At 46.0% G+C, this 18774-nt stretch overlaps 1 long non-coding RNA gene across 4 annotated transcripts in view; it reads left to right on the top strand.

Annotated features, from left to right (window-relative positions):
• The window catches only part of LOC105092996 (uncharacterized), a 68094-nt gene that overhangs the window by 10431 nt on the left and 38889 nt on the right, over positions 1 to 18774 (top strand). The window contains exon 3 of one of the 4 annotated variants that reach the window (XR_004131473.2): positions 13994 to 14184. The exons of the other annotated variants lie outside the window; for them this stretch is intronic. This is a non-coding gene — a long non-coding RNA (uncharacterized LOC105092996). The remainder of the gene's footprint in view (positions 1 to 13993; positions 14185 to 18774) is intronic. 4 annotated transcript variants of the gene reach the window in all.

The following is an 18774-nucleotide window of genomic DNA, read 5'->3' as shown; positions in this document are numbered from 1 at the left end:
TGAAAAAGGGTGTGAGACTGGTGTCCAAGCCAAGTGATCGTTTTGGGGGGGGGGTGTTGGATTTTACTTCTTTTAACGGAGGTAGTGGGAATTGACCCAGAACCTTGTACATGCTAAGCATATGCTCTACCACTGAGCCATACCCTCCCCCCAAAACCAAGCGACCTTTAATCACTGCCTTTACCAAAGCTGTAAGGATGTGGGGGAAAAAGTGGTGAGGACTTTAAAAGTAACTTCAAACAAAAAAAGGAAATCCCTGTATTAGCACCCAGCAGGTAACAACACCAGTTGTCTTCACTACCTATTTAAAAAAAATCGGTTTCTGTACCAATCTTGTACCCTGACGCTTTAAGATGGTTGCACAGAATTGCTAACAAAAACGTTAAGGCACTGCTACTGTGATATTTCAACATGTAAACCTCCTTTCAGAGCCTTGGTTTTTATTCCAAACAGAAAGTTGGATTTTATACCTAAGGAGGCTTTAAAAATGTTCCTTTAAAATGAACTTGTCAGAATCCCCGCAGCAGACACGGCAGTGGCTCAGCACTGGCTGCAGCTGCTGCGTGGGGCGCGTGCAGGGTGGGTCCGGCGGCCGCGGGCGCCCAGCCTCTCTTCAGTCTGAAGGCCCCATCCCCTGCTGCTGGCTTGACATTCTCCTTGTGACGTGAAGTCTACACAGAGTAAAACACACGTGTTCAGCGTACTTCTGTGAGTTTTGACAAATGCGTACCCGTGTAAACCAAACCCTGATCAAGATGCAGAACATTTCCATTACCTCCCCGAGGAAGTTCCTCTCAGTCTGACCCTCGGATTAGTGTCGCCTGTTGTGCGCGTCACACGAGTGAAACCAACAGGACGACAAGCCTGCTGTGTCTGGCTTCTTCCCTCAATGACCCTAACACCAGCATGAGGGGCCCACAGAGCTGGCCACACTGAAAGGACCCATGTTCTTGTTTGGGGGGTGGGGCAGCAGGCCTCCCCGAAGAACACTTGGACAGGAGGGACTCCTCCAGAGAGGGTCACGGGTGCTGGCGGCCCTGCCAGCGCAGTGGCCTCGGCACACGTGCTCACCCATCTGACAAGGACCTAGTGTCCACTGCCTGGCGGAGCAGACGGAGCTGACAACTCCCAGCCTTGAGGAAGTGGACACTCCGAGATGTTCATCCACTGGGGCTTGAAAGTTGCCATCAGAAACGTGAATTTATAAACCTGAATGAACTCCACTTAGGGTTCAGGTGTTAACTCTTACATCTCATACAAATACACTGGTTTTATGACACAGAAGACTAAAAAGGTTTATTCTGAAAAACATTTTTCCATTATGATTTGAGTATTAAGATCTTATTCTATAAAAGATCATGACATATGCTCCGTTTTCTGCTCATTTTTCTATTATATGATTAAAATATCAATAGAAATGAAACAGGGCACATCACTACAGACAACTCAGACGTTAAAAGGTAATACAGGGCCATCCCCGAAGCTTTATGCGCACACATCTGACGCCACAGGTGAGAGGGAGCAGCATCTCAAAAATACAAACGACTGAAACTCACTGATTATGAACAAGGTAACTTGAACAGCCTTATAAACAACTAAACAAATTGAATTTATAAATTCAAAACTCCTGAGAAAGAAATCTCTAAGCCAGGAAGGTTTCACTGAAGAATTCTACCAAACATTTAAGTTAGAATTAACACCAATTTTTCCACCACTGAATACACAACCTATTCCAGAAAACAGAGGAGGAGAAAGTACTTCTCAATGCGGTGTTAGCCAGTATTACCCTGACAGCAAAACCCCAGACAGTGTGAAAAAGGAGAACTGTATTCCTCGTGTATATAGACGTGAAGATCCCCAACAGAGTGCTAGCAAATGCAGCTCTGCAGGATCAGAACTGCACACCGCAGCCCAGGGAGGGTTACTCCAGAGACGCAAGGTTGGCTTAACATTCGAAAGTCAACCAGTGTGACCCACAACACCGGGAAGCTGAAGTAGAAAAGCCATGTGACCTTACCAACTGATGCATGAAAAGCACCTGACAAAATTCAGCACCCTTTGATTTTTTAAAAAGTGTTCAATCATTGATTCCTTCTGAAATTTATTTTGGAATTAGTATAAAATGTGGCTCTAAAGTAATCAAAAAGTTACCTTCAATTTATCCTAACACATTTAACCTTTGCCCTTTGGTTTCTGTGGCTTATGTTATAAAATACCCAATTCTCTCTCTCTCTCTCTCTCACACACACACAGACACACACAGTAAACAGCGGGTGTCTGAGTCTGTGGGAATTCTGCTTTGTTCTCCTGAGTTGTGTCCTACACACCCCGCCTGCAGCAGACTCAGTGTTTGCTGGTTTCCTGTCATTGCTCTTGTTTTTCAGAACTTTAATATTCTCTTAACTATTTTTTCCAATTACTAATGTTTTTACTTATTACAGCTTTTAAATTACTGTTAACAGTTATTCACACTTCTTTATCTGATTTAAATAATCATATTGAAATAACTAGCCAAGTTTGCTGTGAATAGGTCAGTGCTGTGCACACATCACAGATGAAACGCAGAGGAGTAAACTTATTATTTCTTCCCATACTGAGCAGCAGTCTGTTGTGTCTGCATAAATATTTCACAGAAGATCTAAAAATACCTGGAAAAAATTCACAGGGGCACAAAACAGGCCAGGGAAATGGACCCGATGTAATTTTCAGCAGTGAACTGCTTTGCTCACAGTCAGTTAACAGCTGCGGAGTCAGGAAGACCAGCTGTGGCAGGGCCAGTGCAGACAGACGGGGACAGACTCCCGCACCCAGATATTTAGACCTCGAGCTGTTCCCTCACTCTTACCTTCAAAGAGGGAATAGGGTCTGTCAGGAATGCAGCACCCATACTCCGTATCCTAGACACCACTCTGCAAACTAGGAAGAAAGATTTCTCTTTAAGAGTGGAGATTGCACTTGGTGGAAATGCAACAAATAAGACACCGCAGTGAATTCATCAAGAATCAAGGAAACCAGACTCCAGGCAACAGAGCGGTCGGGAGTGTGGGCTCGGGCAGACACAGCACCCCCTCTTCTGTGCTGGTGAGACCTGTGTGAGCCTGTCTCCTCATCCGTCAAGTGGAATTCCCTCCAAAGGTCGCAAGGACCGAAGGAGACGTCTCACACCTCAACGACCACCTTGTCTTTTCTAGGCACTGTCTCCTGCCCCAGATTAAGATGTTGGCTCTGAAACCGCTCCCTGGGTGTGCTTCCAGCTCGGCAGGGCCCCGGCCACCATCCCGGCCCCAGTGCCAGAGCCCGCAGCCCTCGCCCCCCTCCCCACAGCTCCCTGGCCTGCCCGCTGCTGACCCACCGCATGGTTCATCCTGAAAACTCGTCCCTCAGCTTTCTCAGTGATTTCCTTTGAGCTCCTGGCTCCTTCCCCCTTAAACCTCTTCAGTGGATTTTTACAACATTGTAATACATTTCCCTCTTTTTGGTTAAGCTAACTTACTTTTTGTTACATGTACATAAAGAATCATAGGTAATAAACACAAGGAATATCAAATTCAGCACATATAAAATAAGACTTTGCTTTCCGCCTCCAGATCTGCTCACTTTTCCAGCCTGCTTGATGCACCGTCTGTCTGGTCTCCCTGGTCAGACAGCAGGGAGACACTCATACATTTCCCTCTTCTCTGCATTAAAAAAACCCCACTAAGTTCTGTAGACTGAACATCGTAAGTGTTTCTAAATCTCTCCTCTTTCATATCACAGCCCATGCCTTGGTTTATAACTCAACATTTCTTGCATTAATTATTAGAGAGCAGTTTGGAAAAACCCAACCCCTACCTCATTTGTTCCATTGTGACCACGGCAAGCACCTCGAGAGAGGAGTCTCAACATGAGTCTCACATCTTGTGAAGCCCCCCTTCTGGGTGAGGACCCACCTGGCTGGTCACAAGCACCCCTGGGGGCTGGGCACCGCCGGCCTGGGCTCCCTCACCACCGAGTCTAGGGTGGGCTCCAGGCATTCTTTCAAAGCCCCCCCCACCGTGAGTCTCAGGTGTGACCGAGGCTGAGACCTGCTGACTAAAGGGAAGGACTAACTTCCTTTGGCCTCTATCCCCCCGACTTCCCCGCTCACCCCTTGCATCCCCCAACGCTGCACTGCACCGTGCTGGGCCTGCCTCCCTGCCTCTGCAGGGCGCCTCTCCGACCCAGCGGCCCCCCCGCGCCATGCCGCACCTGCCTGGCTCATCATCTTTAGAAGGCTAGCCGTGTCTCAGCCCCGTGATGCCTTTGTCAGTCTCCACTTTTACTTAACTGCCTGCTACTGCGATCACTGCCAGCCAGCGCTGGCCCTCGCCTCCCCAGCCCCATTGCCTGCTCCAGCCACAGGACCTGGGTGTTCACCCTCCAGGCCCCTCTGCTGGTGGCACTGCTCCCACCCCTCCTTGCTCGATTTCCAGCTGTCTCCTAGGTCTCGGCCTGGATGTCACCTTCCGACACCCAGCCTCAGCGCCTGCCCTCCCCTGCCTGCCGGGCCTCGCTGTGAGCGCGGGCACTGAGCAGCACGTGTGTCCCGGGCACCGGGCCGGGGTCTCTATTCCTCCTGGTTTGAGGGAAGGTTTCATGATAAAAAGAATATAAACAAGAAGCCACCCCGAGCGCCTCCGTCTGCCAAGGGTCACTGTAGACATTCTGGTGTATTTTCTTCTGTCTTTTTCTGTGTCTCTGTGACTCTGTTTTGTGAAATGTGTAGAGTTATAAAAACACCAGCCAACATTTACTGAGTCCTGCATCTTCACACCGTGGGTGTGTATTAAGTCTCTACCCCGTGCCGGGCTCTGCTCCAGGTACCACGGTAGGGCTGTGGCCTGGACAAACGGCTGTGCAGCTGACGGTCCAGGGTGAGCACTCAGGGAGGAGCAGCACACAGGGAGGGACCGGGCGGCTCCGTCACGGCAGACCTCGCAGGCTCCACAAAAGCATATAAGTCCGGGTGGGAATGGCAAGGAGCCGCCAGGCAGGTTTCAGGGGGCCCGAGGTACATCCCACTCTGGAGAGAGGGGTGAGGTGGTGGAGAAGCAGCCGACGGCCAAGGCACACAGGGCGCTCTGCCCTGGGGGTGTGGGTTCTCCTCACGGGGCCGTGGGAAACCACTGGAGGGCGCTAAGCAGGGGCCACTGCAGATGATCTGTCTATTGCCTCAATTCTTCCTGGAACAGACTGAGGGGGTTAGTATTTTTACAGATGGGGAAACAGAGAGCTTGAAGAAGGAGCGCCCCGAAGTCATTAAGCTAATAACTGCATAGGAGGGCATTCTAATAGGTCGTGAGTCTCCAGAACACACTTCCTCTCCTTGGGCCCATGTTACAGGAGGGGCCCCGAGCACAGGGTGGCCAGGGGCAAGGCTATGCTGGAAGGAACCCCAGAACACGTCTGAAGGAGGAGAGAGCCGTGTGGGGCTCTGTGCCCGCTCTGGATGGTCCAGGAGCTGTTTGGATGGGTGCCCTTACCTTGCAGTCATGGCAGAGGTGCTCTGTGTCCCGCGTGAGGTGGTACAGGGAGAGGAAGGGGTAGCTGTTCCCCGCGGTCCCAGGCAGATCCTGCAGCAGGCCTCGCCGCCAGGTCATACTGCCGCACTCCACAGCATCTTCCAGGTACTTCTCCTTAAACACCTGGCTGATGAAAAACAGATCAGTATTAGAAAGATGTCTTTAATAATGACCTAGCAAAATACTTCCCCTTTCTGTTTAGAAAACTACCCGGTGTTAGGAAACCTGAAGTGGCTCCGGGGGTAAGACCAACCCCGCCGGAGTGTCACACCACCAGCCTGCAATCTCGTCCACTCCTGCACCCCTCATCCTCCGTCTGTGCGTGGTTTTTCAAAAGCAGTTCTACAATTGAGTTCAAAAATCGAAAGGAAAACTACCAGGTCTCTTTCATGAGATGTTCTATCACAAACAGACCATTTGGTGCTTCCTGGGACGCAGGCTGCAACTCTGAATCTCCTTCTCATGTAGTGGGCAGTCGATGGTTTCACAGCATCCTGGCAGCTACATCTAGAAAATTCTATATCCCAGATCAGCCACACATCAAAAGTGCCCCATGAGAGGACATAAACCTCCACAGCGCTTCCAGCCCGGGGGCAGCAGCACTGTCTCCAGGGAGGGGTTACGTGGACGGACAGACAAAGAACGCTGGCAAGACGAGGCACCAGCTTCCCTTCACACTTCATTTGTTTTCCCTCCCTGGCCCTCTCCTCCGAGCCCCTCACTGGCAGCCTCCACCTGCTTAGATCGTTCCATCCTAGTGTGAAAATGTTTTGGGCCACGGACCAGAGGCAGAGTCACTGGGGACAGCTCCTTGGGGTGGGAAATAGGGCCCTCCATGTGGCTGCTGAGTAGCGACCTCCTGGGCACGTGGCTGAGAAGGTCGGAGGCTGCAGGAAAAGCAAAGGGCCTGAACTGCACCCAGTGTCCACCCAGGGCAGGAGCGGGGGAAACGGGCACACCCGCACGCCAGTCACCGCTCCTGGGGCAGAGTCTCGCCGGGGTCAGAGGCAACTCTTGACTCACGAAAGCAGGTGAGACTTGGGCTCTGGGGCCCGACTGCCAGAGTCTGAATCTCAGCTCTGTCACCGTTAAGGGTGCCCTTGGACAAGTCACTTCACCTCTTATGTCTTAGTTTTCTTTACCATTTCTTCATCTCAGCGGCTTGCTGGATTAGGATGAAGTACCATGCGAGAAGCTCTCAGAGCCCTGTGTGGCACGCACAGCGCTGACTACTCCTGAGCTGCCATTAACTACTGCTCTCCCACGTTCCCAGCCCAGCACAAATACTCCTTCCTGCCATTAGTGTCTGAAGCCTCTTAAAATGGATTATAAAGAGAAACTTCCCCATCTTAAACAAATATTTGATCCAAGCTAATAGGTGAAGGGAGACCGTGTTAGAAGCTCTGTCCTAAAACCACACAAGAGCAAGGCCAGTCCTACAGGAAAGCTGACTCGCTCCTTTCTGGGGGTGGCCAGGAGTGGGTGAGGGCTGAAAGGGAAATGGGTCAGATTTCCTTCCCGGCACCCCCGCTCCCCTGACAGACTGCTGGAGGGGTGGCCCACTCATGCTGTAAGTGAGGAACTACTTTTAACAGTTTGGGATAGTTTAAAATTTAATGATTATAGAAGACAGCTAACAGATTTAGTCACAGATCTATCTTCTCTACATTGTAGCCATTATAACTTGGCCAGAAAATCTGTTTACTTATCCACCTTACTTTTCTCAAATGGTAAATTTCCCTGGGAAATGTCACGGCATAAAGTCTGAAGAGACAGTACATGCAGAGGAAAACAAACATAAGGGATCTGGAGTAGGGAGACACTGATTGGATTCCTTCTTCCACAAATACTAACTGTAACTTTGGGGGGGGTCATCATGACTTCTCTGAGCCTGTTTGCTCATGTTACAGAATGGACAGATGCAGAGATGACCAAGTGTTGAAAACAGAAACAAGGATTTGGGGCAGTTATTGAAAATCTTTCAGGATGAAAAGGAAACTACACTCATCACCAATGAATGGTTTGGAAATCCAAGAGGAAATGTCGCTATAAAGAGAAATGGATATCCAGGAACTGAAAAAATACCAACAGGTGAAATTTAAAAACTTACTGGGTAGGCTTAATAGCAGACTGGACACAGGAGAAGAAACCATTACTGAATATAAAGCTGGATAAACAGAAATTAAGCAATCTGAATTACAGAAAGGGAGAAACCCTAAAAATAAAAGCCTCAGAGATCTGCTGGAAAGTCAAGGCCTAACATTTACCAAATGTACTGAAAGACGTACAATTACGAGTTTAAGAAGCTTAAGGAATCTCAAAGCAGGATAAATACGAACAGATACACAGAGGTACATGATAAAATATAGAAAACCAAAAAGTAAGGAAATGAATGCTTCCAGAGGAAAAGCACACTATGCATAAAGGATGATGAATTTCTCAGGAGCAGCGGAGGCCACGAGACTTCACTTCAAAGTGAAATCTTCAAAGTGTATCTTTGAAGTTCTGAAAGAAAAAAAAGAACTGTCAGCTTAGAACTCTACTCCCAGCAAAGTATCTTTAAAGAATGAAGGGGAAATAAAGACAAATGTAAGATAAGTGAAAAAATCAATGTGTGGTCACCAAACCTAGATGATAAGAAACACTAAGGGAGGTTCTTCAGGCCAAAGGAGAGGACACCAGATTAGAGACTGGACCATCCGGAAGGAATGAAAAGCACTGAAAAGGGGAAATATACAAACATATCAAAGACCATCCTTTTTTGTCTTAATTTCTTTAAAACACATAGGACTATTTAAAAAGCAAAAATTATAAAATGGTACTGAGGGTTTACAGCATTTGCTGACACGTCTGACAGATGCAATGAAGATGAACAGGACTGCAGTCAGACAACAGGCGCCTGGTCCTTTCTTGCAGTTCACGTGAAGTTGCAATGTTAACTCTGAACGGACTGGGAAAAGTTAAGAATGTATATTGCAATCTGTATGTTGCAACATTAAAGATGCATGTTTAGCAGCCACTAAAAATATGTACAAATAGATACAGTTAAAGAGTCAACAGAGAAATTAAAATAGAATTTTAGAAAATATCCAATTAATCTCTCCTACCTCCTTAAAAAAGGCAAGAAGGAAAAAAATCGAAGACAAAAAAGAGTCCCTGGATGTAGCCAATAGAAACCACATGAAAACATGACTGAGCTAAATCCAACCATATAAATAATTACATTAACTATATGTGAACCACACATTCCAAATTAAAGGCCGAGACTGTCAGACTGCCTTGCTAGACAAGTCCCAGTTAAGAAGAGACACACATTAAATATAAAAACATCAAAATTACAATCAAAATTACTGATGTAAGTGAAAGCAAATATAGAGAGATATATCATATTTGTGGATAAGAACACTCAATATTGATACAAGTTCTACCAAAATTGATCTACAGATTGAATGCAATTTCAGTCATAATCCCAAAAGGCCTCTTTTCTAGACACTGACAAACTAATTTCTAAAATTTGTATAGGAATGCAAAGGATTCCAGTATAGAATATTTAAAACAATTCTGGAGAAACAACAACAACAAAGTTGAAGTCTTAAGACTTCAAAACTTACAATAAAGCTAGAGTAATCCCATCAGTGTGGCACCGTGGTGACAGGTGAACAGGCCAGAGTCACAGGACAGAGAGCCCAGCAATAAACCCAGGCTTACCAGCTCACTTGATTTTGACCTCGTGCCTTTCTAGGCACCAAAATCAATCAAACGGGAAATAAACATCTTTTCAACAAGTGATGTGGGAGCATTCAGATATCCCTATGGTTCAAAGAAAAACCTCACTCCTTACTTTACATAACATACAAAACTGGGGAGAGAGGGTACAGCTCAGGGGCAGAGCGTATGCTTAGCATGCACGAGGTCCTGGGGTCAATTCATTAAGATACATAAGTAAATCAATAAACCTAATTACCCCCCCATAACATATAAAAGTAATGAGACAGATCACAGTTCTAAATGTAAATCTAAATCCATGAAGCACGCTGGGGAACATTATTGGTGTAATGTGGGGGCAAGAAAAAATTTCTTAGACAAGATACACAAAGTAACTGCCATTCAGAAAAACAACAACACTGATAAGATAGACTTTATCAGAATTAAAAAACTCTATTCATATTCATAAAGACTATAATTAGGCCAACTACAGACTGGGAGAAATTATTTCCAAAACATATATCTACCAAAAGGACTTGTAACCAGGACATATGAAGAATTTTTACAACTCAGTAATAAAGGGACAAAAAATACATGAAACAATGTGGGTAAAAGATAGGAACAGAGACTCAACAAAAATATACGGCTGACCCACGAACAACGTGGGGGTTGGGGCGCTGACCCCTACCCAGTTGGAAATACTTGCATAACGTTACAGTCCCTCTCTGTATGCCTTTCTGTGTCCTCAGATTCAACCCACCCTGGACTGTGTGGTACCGTAACTGTACTGACTGAAAAAAATCCACATAAAATGGCCCCACACAGTTCAAATCCATGTTGTTCAAGGGTCAACTGTACACTCAGCCCATGAGCACAAGCAAAATTGCTCAACATCATTAATCATCAGGAAGATGCAAATTAAAATCATGATGAAATACCCACCAGAGTAAAACCACGGAGACTTCCAACACCAAGTGTTGGCAGAGACGTGGAGCAGCTGGAACTCCCCTGTACCACTGACGGGACGAAAAACAGCACAGCCCTCAGAGAACAGGTGTGGCAGTGTCTTCTAAAACTAAACAAGCTACTTTCTGATTCGGCAGTTCCACTCCTAGGTATCAGCTCCAAAGAAATGAAAACATATGTTCACAAAAAGACTTGTACAAAAATGTTCACTGTAGCTTATTCAAAATAGTAAAAGAGCAGATACAGTTTAAAAACAAAGGGGTAAATGGTAGCATGTTTACAGATGATGCTTAATACCGGGAAGGTATCAGAATCTTGAGGAAGAAGAAGGCATAGTTAAAAAAATCTCACCAGGTGACTCTGATATGTACACCACCTAGAAAGACATTCCATGTTAGAAAAAAACCAACTTACAAATGAGCCTTTGGAACATAACTTGTATGAAAGTACTTTCTGATGTACAGTCAGCAGTTGCCCATCAGGACACATTTCGAACACAGCTCTATTCTGGGGATGTCAGAGCAGGCTTGCAGGTGCGGGGAGGGGGGCGCGGGAGGTGTGGTTCCCTCACACATTTAGCCCAGAAGCAAAGGAGTGCACTGGTACCACTTTGGTGTGACTTAACGTGGTTTTCTTGGGCACCATATTTCCCTTTCCAAATGTAATTTCATTTGACCAACGTGAGCACTTGTTCACAAATGCCAAGTCCACAAAAGCTGCTAGTGTCCTAGGGCTTAAATGTGTGGTCAGAGGAAGGTAGAATTTGTTACCATTACCTGTGGTTTGCTGGCAGATAATCAAGAACTGACTGTAACTGTTCATCAGAGTAGCTTCCAGCTCTGAGGTTCCCAAATGTAATGTGCTAGGAAATCATTTACAGTTAATAAAGTTCCTACCACAGTATAGAAATATTGTTAAAATCTTGACCTTTTCCCCCAAGACTATCTAAAATACTAAATAATTCAGAATAATGCATGTTCATACAAAGAAGAGTAAACCGTAGCTGAAATGTGATTAGCATCTATAGGAAGGCAAAACAAAGTGAGTGAATATGGGCTCAACTCACAGTTTTATTTGTGAAAGATATTAATTCTTTTTCAAATACTTGAACAATTTACGCCTTCATAAGTGTTCCTGAAGAACTTACGTCTTCATGTGCCAGCATAAGAAACTGTTGAAAACTTATTACTACACAAAATTTAAACACTTGCCAATTTTAAGAGATGGTCTCAATGGACGTGGACCCTCTCGATCTGAGTTAACAATAACTTGAGAGGAAACAGAGGCTAGAGCTGCATTTCCCTAGCTGCGCCACCCCCTGCCCCGGCCAAACGCAGACTGCGCACTCTCCTCGCTGACTTACGCTCAGAGGACGGAGTTTCACCTCCAGTTGTGAAACTATTATACACGCGTCTCCAAATTCCCCTTGGTGCCTCTGCCCCCAAGGATTCTGCTGTGCTTCCCCTTCCTCATGTTTGAGAGTCTTGATGTAAGAGGACAAAATTAAGTTTTACTGACAAAGTACAGGATGTTAATGTCATTGTCCATGCTTCCTAGAAAAGAGACATTGCTGTTTCGGAATCAGCGGGGTGGGGACAGCGTCCAAACGTTCCCCAGAGCCAAGCGCTGCAGGCAGAGCTGCCCATGCGCCTGCTCCCCGGTTTCCAGCCGCAGCAGAGACAGGTGGCGGCCACTGTCAACAGACAGGTAGAAATGAACTGCCCTGGACAGAGGGCCCTCTGGGGGCCCTGGCTCCTGACCACCTGCTCACAGCCCATGGCTCAGGTGAGGAAGCAGGGCTGGGGAGACCCCCAGAAGCCAAAGTTACCCACCACCAGGAGCACCTCCCTCTACAGATGATCCTCTTTAATGTGAAAGAGAAAAGGAGTCTGACAAACAGAAGTTTTCACTTTTAACAAAGTCATAAGTCTGTTCTGAATATCAAAGGATTCCTGTTTGTGTTGTCAATACTGTGCTTAGATATGATGGTTGGATAGTTATAATATTACAGATTTATCTCTGTGTCACTGAAGATACAGCAATTGCTCTCAACTCCAGGAAATGGGAGGCAGTGATGTGAACAGAATCCTGCTGTAATTTAAAAGCTGAGATATTGTCAGCAACATGAATGACTCAGCTCTTCTGATTTCCAAAAAGTATACTTACTGTGCTTCCCTCTCATCAAAAATCATAACTTTGAGTTATTTTCTTGAATGCTTACACCTGACTTTTATATTATGTGAATATTTTTAGTGTTCTTGTTGTAGGACTAAAAAATTCTGAGAAATTAGCCTAACTCATGAGATTATTCCCCCAACTTTTCTAAGTAATTTATTATAGTTACTGTTAAAAGGAAAATAAAATTTAATCAGGGGCCAGTTCTTCTGTAATTTTCAGGGAGACTTATGCATTCTGCTCCAGTGACTCCAGCTATTTCTGCAAAACTGAGAGACCCGGCCAAACACTGATCAGTCGTTGTGGTGCCAGTTACATCCTTTTGTGTATAAGCAACAATCTCCAACAGCAACTATTGCAAATAAAGATGCACTCAGAGGAAAACAAAATTGCAAAAGAAGCGTTGTTTGCTTTCAACTTTCATGATAATTCAAAGTCCAGGAGAGAAATCAGCAGTATTCTTAATGCTGTGCCCGGACAGATCTCGAACCTACTGTAATTAATCAGTAGAAGTACTGCCTGTTTTCCTGTAATACCCCATATGTATGAAAATGTGAATGCCACATCCATCTCTTGTAAATAATTTTATAGTAGTTTTTAACTCAAATTTTAAAAAATCTTTATAATACCGAGAAATATAAAATGATGCAAAGTCAAACAAAGAAGCATTTGGCCTATAATACTGCCTATTGGCTTAGTGGCTCTTCATACTTACTAGAATAAAAATCATTAGGATGCTGTCATCTTAGTTTTTTTTTTTACACATGAATAAAATTCCTGTTAAAACACACACGTACACTTAGAGCTCTAACCACAGTGATGAACAGTGAAATAAAAAGACTTTCTGTAAAAACATTAATTCTAAAAGGTTGTATGTTTGCAAGCAAATGTGCTTACCAGAACCAAACTGAAAACTTGGTAGGGAAAACTGCCTCTGCACACATGGATGCTAAGGACACGGGCTGCACGGACCTTGTACACCCCATTCAAAGGACCAGCTCGCCCCCTCTTCAGAGAGCGAGCAAAGGAACTTGCTACTTGTTTTCACTCCCAGTAAAGCCTTGTCTGAATTTCTCATCTGGCCTCTTAGCAACTTCTATTGCTTAAGGAGACTAAGAACCCTGGTCAGGAGCAAGTTCATGGCTCCCCTTTATTCCCCGCTTTCATGCCATTTCCCATTACAATTGCCACTGTCATTGTTGGAAAACATGATTTACATATTTTAATGCATTTTAATCTTCTTCCCCCTAAACTGAACTATACAAGGGCAGGGAGTATATTTGTTTTATGTACTAAGAGAATACCCAGTGTTTTCCCGTAAAACCTCAGTGCTTAGAAGTTCTTAAATGTGAACCAAAGTGGTCTCCCCTCTAGAGTCTGGCTCTGCTTTTTGACAGCTACTTGGAGGCAGCTCTTGAGCCCTGCAAGGAAGTTCTTAGTTCCAAGCCCAGTGGGCAGGGTGAACGCTCCCCGGTTCCCTCCAGCCACCTCCTAGCACCTTGGGGATCAGCAAGCAATGGCTGGAACCCACTCTGGACTCTGTGAACAAGTCTTACTATTGGAGATCAGATTTCTGCCCCTCAGGAAATGAACTTTCCATCTTTCAGAAGATGCCAAACTTCGCTGGGGAGAAGATTCTGGTCTATTTCCAGTCTGTCTCTCTGAGGATACACCCCATGTGGAAACGCTAATGAGGATGAACACGACACTGTTTAATTATAGCCCAGCAAGTCATTTATAATTACCTCTTCATCTAATGCTTCTGGGGAGGAAGGAGTGAACTATGTTCCCTTTAGAGGTGAGTGAACTCTTTCTGGCTCCTTATTGCAGTAGGAGCTGTAATTTCCCAAGTGTGACGCTTGCAGCAAAACAGTTCAATTATAATCCAAACACAGGCAATTTACTTACTGGTAGGATGGGTGCCCTTGGTTCATACTTAAGAGGACTCAAACATCAGATGGAGTCGTCTCTGGTGCCGATCTGGTCTTCCTGCTCCTTCAGTTCCAATCTATGGGGCCTTGGAGAGTGCAGTGTGGTGCTCTGAGAACACGGCTCAGCGCATCTGCGGTCACAGCCAGGCCTGTATCTCCACGGAGGCCGGCGCAGAGGAGTCCTGGGAGACCGGTGCTGTGGATGAGCAGGGCAGGAGGAAGTCTAGGGGGCACAGGCCTTTTGGCAAAAAATGACACATATCAGAAAAATGCCTTATGGCAAGATTTGGGGCTGGGGATTCAAAGGTCATTGATCCAGCGTTTTCTGTCAACATCTGTGACATAGTCTCTCCCTAGGGAAAAATGTGTTCAACACACCGCATATGGCTGCCTGGAAAAGGGGTAGTTTTCACAGAGCCCAGGAGCCCATGGGGCAAAGCACTCAGCTTCCCTGCAAAGTGGCCTTTGGCGTTGCTGGGGATAGCGCCGGAGAGCTTTCTCCCTTCTCTCTGGGCAGAAAAGCCAGATGACAAACGCAGTGATAGAAAGAATGCAGGCACGACGGTTAGGGTTGCAGGGACATGGACGGAGGTGGCTTTGGCCAGGCGGGGAATCGCGCCTGAGGGTTTCTCTGATGGAACCTCCCCTGCAGCTGCCTTGCTATCAAGGAAGACCCTCTCCCTCCAGAAGCCTGGGATTTGGGTCAAAGGGATGGGAGTCGAAGAAGCAGGAGCTGGGTGAAGGCTAAGGCGGAACCGTCTATAGTGAGCACGCTGTCACCTTGGCTCCTCCCCACGACCTGGCCACACCCAGGGGCGGGGCCGAGCCACGAGCCCCTCCCATGCTGGCTTCTGCGGGATTTGCAGCTTCCAGAAGCAGCAGGGCCCTGCTGGTTTCTCACCTCCCCCCCAGCTTCCGGCGTCCCCTGGTATCTTGTTAAGGGGTGGGGGACAGCTTGCACTTACATTTATTTGTTTCTTGCTTTTCGTTTTGGGAGATTGCCTGACACTGGGAATAATGCGCAGATATTTGACGATGTGCTGTGAGTTTCCTTTCTTAGCAGAAAGTCCTCCGCTCAGAACACCCCATCTCGCCCCAGTGTAAGGCTCCATTTTAGCGCCGTATTTACACAGCAAGTGTCTGGTCCTCGGGTGGGAACTGTGACCACATTCCCCCGCGATGCCGTCACGTGGTTCTCCGCAGGGCCTGGGAATGAACTGAAGATGACCCTCCCCGGACACTCAGCCAAGGTGCTTATCAGAGACTCTTCTCTGTGCGTTGAGGGAAGTGAGTTCAAGTGAGCCTGAAAGCACGGTGGGTGGGAGGGGTCCAAACCCACTGGTTTGTGCTTCAGACTTTTCAGACTTTGCTTTCTCTGGAGCATGAAGAAAAAGCAGGCAGTAATCCCCTCTCTCAGCTAAGGACGCAGGCCTCCATCACATTCCCTCACGTGTCCGCCTGCTAGGGAACAACGGGTGGTGAAATGACAGGTGTTTCAATTGTGAGTACTAATATTTTTAGCCATTTCATTCTCTATGAACAAAGTAGAAAAATCAGAGCGAATTCTTCTTGAAAGTAAATCTAGAGGAGTGGTGAGCTTTCTCCTCAGTTTTTGTGTGCCATTGAGAGGCAGAGACTGCTAATCCCTCCTCTTTTCCTTGGTGCCAGAATTCCAACTGTATTCTACGGATCCAAGTACCGAGTTAAGAGAGTACAGCTTCCAGTTTCCTTGAGACTAAGTCCTGGCCAATGAATGAGCTGTCAGCTGAAGTCTGGTGTGGTACTTCCTAGAAGGCTTCTTGAAGGGAGTTGACTCTACCAGGGAGTTTTTGCAACATCAGCTCTCTGCCTTCTTATAGCCTGCAATCGGGACACAATGGCTGGTGTGACAGCATCCACCTTGTGGTGTGAGGTGATGTTGAGACTGGAAGTTCCATGTTAGGTTAATAAAGCAGAACATAGGGGGTCTGGGATCCTGAAGATCATGGTACCACCAAACAGTCCTTCCTTTGGACTTTTGCATGAAAATATAATGAATAAACATCTATCTTGTTTAAGCCTTAGATTAAAAAAAATATTTTATTTCTATTCTGGATGCCATTTGGTCCTTTAAAGGATCAAGTTGTCTGTGAGTGATCCCTATGTAATCTGTTCAGATAATGACTTCATCTGATTACAACTAGTCTTTTTACTAATGCTACTCTGGCCTGGGGGAGTTAGCAGTGCTGTTTTATTGGCAGTAACCAGTCCACTCATTCTAGATAAGCTGAAAATAGCCTTTTGGTTGTTCCTGGCTGTGATCTGTCACTTTCTGGTCCAGCCCTAACCAGGAGGGAGAGCTTCCTACAAAAGGAATGCCAGCGACCTTTGTGCCTCTCATTTTCTTTTAAGACTCTTGACTTAATTTCTTCACTTGCCAAAAACTAGGTACCCTTTGTCATCCATGCATCTCAATATTTCTAGCAAGAATAATAAAGCCAAAACTATAAAAGGCCATGTCAGTATATTTGACAGTAGTGATAGGAAATTCTACTAGTCCTGAGTATTTATCCATGACTGTGGTGACACAGCTCATGGGTCAGCAAATTTCTTCTCTAAAGAGCCCAGAGAGTAGATATTTTAGGCTTTGAAGGTCACACGTTCTTTGTCACAGCTACTCAGTTCTGCCATCGTAGACTGAGAGAAGTCATATTCAGTTATATGAACAAATGATTGCATTCCAATGAAACTTTATTTGTAAAAACAGGTTACAGGGCCGGATTTGATCCCAGACTGTAGTATGCCAACTCCTGATCTAAAGGAAAGAATTTGAAGCAAGGGGTCGAGTGAATTTTATGGGTGCCTCTTGCTGACTGAAAAAAGACACTGGTGGAATGACAGGTAGAGGGTGTGTGGCTGCTGCTGCGATGATGGAGGTTGTCCATGTAGAGGCTGGGATGCGCTCTGATTCTGTGCAGTGTTGTGACTCCAGGCGGCTGTTGGACCCCAGCAGTGACGAGCATCTGCCATGAGTGGGCAACAGAAGACTTTTTTTGGAGGAGGGTAATAAACAAGCAAAGAAATTTGTGTTTCTTCTGAAAAGAAGAGTAAGAGCTTTTGCAAATCAGAGTATGACTCAGCCAGAACCTGAGCTCAGGTCGAACAGGTGTCCAGGCGACGTCCGCATGCTTGAGACCTGTGTGTCAGCACAGTGGGGGCTGACAGAGCCCTTCCTGTGGCAGCTCCGGGGCCCGTAGCTTCTCCCACAAGCTGAATATGGGGAACTGCACAGTTGGGAACAAATCCTTCCTCTGCAGTAAGGTGACCATGTCCTGGCTTGTCTGGGACTGAGGAAGTTCCCGGATGTGAGAATTCCAGAGCCAAAGCTGGGAAGTCCTGGGCAAACCAGGGCATCCTGACCACCCTACTCTGGAATAAACAACCGACCATTCTTGAGGGCCCCCCTCTTGATCCTAAACCCCAATGGGGACTTGGGAGTCAAGGGAAAAATGATTCTAGTCAAATACACATCCTCATGGTACTATTGGAAAAGAAGTCCCAATATGTCTCCTGGAAAACACTCCAGCCTGAAAGTCAGAGGGCCTTTTTCTCATCTCGGCCTCCACTTCTAGCCTACTGTGGGACCCTGGGCAGTTTGCCTTAACATCCTGGCCCTTGTTTCCTCCACCAACAAAATGAGGAAGGAAGGTGAATTTGGTCATTTTTAAAGGTCTTTTTAATTCTCAAATTCTAGATCCAGGTGGCTTCTGCTGTTGCCGTCTGTGACTTTGTGCACCTGTAGTCAGAAACAGGTCATTTTCTTGTACGCCCTAATTTCTTTAGGTTTGGGTGCACGTCTGTTGTGACTATCAAGAAGTAAAAAGATGAATTTAATGATACAACTCTGTTAGATCTGATGGTCTATGAAAAGCCACAGCAAGATCGCGTTGGCCATGGATGAGTGAATGACTGTGGAAAAACCTATGGTGAGCCGTTTGTGCTTCCTTTTTGTTGACTCTTTTACAAACAGCAAGACTGAAATTATCCCTCTCTGGAGGTCTAGCTTACTAACAGCCTGCAGTAAGTAAGGCTTAATCCGTAGAGTACTTTGTGTTACATTTCCAGCCTTGTTGCTTATACGTATCAGGCTTCTGCTGTGAGGCTGCCTGGGGTAAGAGCTGCCGAGATACCGAAAGCAGCCCAGATAGTTACTCATCTCAAGGAATTTATCTGAGAAGGAGCTGAGTTTTACACACATGGCAGATAGAGAGGATAGAAAAGTACATGAAAAGTACAAAAGGAGATATTCAAGAAAAAGCAAAAATGTGTAGGCTATGAATTTGCTTTTTTGTTTAGTCCTTCTGTGAGGACTGAACGCATCCTGTCTTTTCAGGGACAACAATATTGTTTTCAAATACTCTGCCCCTTTGTCCCTACCGAAATACCCCAAGCATAGCAGCATTTTGATAGCACAGTAG

The sequence above is a fragment of the Camelus dromedarius genome, chromosome 23, assembly GCF_036321535.1.
Source record: "Camelus dromedarius isolate mCamDro1 chromosome 23, mCamDro1.pat, whole genome shotgun sequence".
Taxonomy (NCBI): domain Eukaryota; kingdom Metazoa; phylum Chordata; class Mammalia; order Artiodactyla; family Camelidae; genus Camelus; species Camelus dromedarius.
The sequence above is the reverse complement of the archived record's forward strand: the minus strand, read 5'-3'. Positions and strand labels throughout refer to the sequence as shown.